The 1,818-nt window shown below is 61.4% G+C and overlaps 1 pseudogene; it reads left to right on the top strand.

Moving 5' to 3' along the window:
• Window positions 1–707: 707 nt before the first annotated feature.
• LOC111176446 (putative palmitoyltransferase ZDHHC24 pseudogene) lies at window positions 708–1,818 on the top strand (annotated as a pseudogene).

The raw sequence follows: 1,818 nt of genomic DNA, 5'->3' as shown, positions 1-1,818 counted from the left end.
GTACAAAGCCCAAAGCCACCTGCCAAGAAATACCAGAGAAGCCTTCATCAGAGAATTGGAAATCCAAGTTAATCACGGAAGGATTAAGTGACCTTTTCTTAGGCATACAAGAAGAGGAAGTACTTCCAGGAAAGGGAGTATCAGGAAAAAGTCATCCAGTTGTGAAGGTTTGGGGACCAGACAATGGGTCGAGCTTGGCTGGAGCAGAAAGAGCATGGACGAAATGCATGTGGTGTCAACAGGACCTTGAATGGAAGGCCCAGGGGACTTACTTTACAAAGTAAGCGTCGGCCACTGAGGATTTCTGAGGAGGAAAATGATCTGACCTATGACGGATCACGCTTCCCCTTAGTTTGCGCATCTCAGTCGGTGGCAGCTTCATCCCTGCAGAAGCTTGGACCCCAAATCTTGGAGTCATCCTGGACTCCTCTCTCTCTCACCCACCATCCCTCAGTCAGGAGATGCTGGGGACTAACCTAGAAAATAACCCGAACCTGGCCACATCTTATGTTCCCCTCCATCTTCATCAAGATACGTCATCACTCACCTAGCCTGCTGTTTCCTCATTGATCCTCCTGTGTTTACTCTTAACTCCTCGTCTTAACAGTTTCTTCTCTACACAGCAGCTATGGTGATCCGTTTACCACAAAAATCCAGCAGCGGGAAGCGGCGGGGTACCCGGGATCCACCGCTAGTGGGTCCAGGCCATGGGGCAGCCCTGGGCGGTGGGGAGCGCGGAGGTGGCGTCCGCGCGGCTGCGTCTTGGGCCAGGAACTGGCCTACGTGCTGGTGCTGGGTCCCGGGCCGCCCCCACTGGGACTCTTGGCCCGGACCTTGCAGCTTGCGCCGGCAGCCTTCCAGCTGCTCAACCTACTGGGCAACGTGGGGGGCTCTTCCTGCGCTCGGACCCCAGCATCCAGGCTGGGATGCTGGCCGGCCGTGGTCAGGGCCAGGCCTGGGCTTACTGCTACCAGTGCCAAAGCCGGAGGCCACCGCGCAGCGGGCATTACTCCGCCTGGCGCCGCTGCATCCTGCGCCGGGACCACCACGGCCACCCGCTGGGCCGCCGCGTGCGCTTCCGCAACTACCGGCCCTGCGTGTGTCTGCTGCTTCACGCCGCAGGCGTCCTGCTGCACGTCTGTGCGCTGCCGGGCCCTGACCCGTCAGCCCTGCTGCGAGCCCACACACCGCTGCACACCACCGCCCTCCTCCCGCTGCCTCGCAGGCAGTGTCTGCGGCGCCGTTCGCGCTGGCCTTCGTGACGGGCACGTGTGTGGCGTGTGCACCGCTGTGCGCGGCTGGACTGCTCTTCCGTGGGATGTTGCTGCTGAGGGGCCAGACCACGTGGGAGTGGGCTCGGGGCGGCACTCTTACGACCTGGGCCCCTCCCGCAACCTGCAGGCGGCCCTGGGGCCCCGCTGGGTCATTGTCTGGCTCTGGCCCTTCCTGGCCTCCCCGTTGCCAGGGGGACGGCATCACCTTCCAGACCACAGCTGATGTGGGACTCATGGCTTCCTGACTCCAGGAAGAGCGTGAGCTGTACAAGGAGTGGGGAACGGGAGAGGGGACTCATTTCAGACCCACCCCCAGCCTCAGAAGGGGCGGCAGGCTGGTACTTGATGCCTGCTTTCGGCAACTCCAGCCCCACCCGTAGCCTTGCCCTTGCCCAGCTTGGACTCCTAGTGTCCAGGGCTTGGGCCCTGCGGCTCTGCCTCTATCAGTGACCCCTGAGCACAGCGAAGGGTCTGGCAGGGGGCTGCTCGGCCTGCCCAGCTGCCCCTTTGCCAGGTTAATAAAGTGCCCACTTGGTTCTCTGAC

Source organism: Delphinapterus leucas, chromosome 18 (assembly GCF_059928025.1).
Source record: "Delphinapterus leucas isolate spDelLeu-1000000601 "Yukka" chromosome 18, BTC_Dleu_Yukka2, whole genome shotgun sequence".
In the NCBI taxonomy this organism is placed as follows: domain Eukaryota; kingdom Metazoa; phylum Chordata; class Mammalia; order Artiodactyla; family Monodontidae; genus Delphinapterus; species Delphinapterus leucas.
Note: the sequence above shows the minus strand (reverse complement) of the source record. Positions and strands in the feature narration are given on the sequence as shown.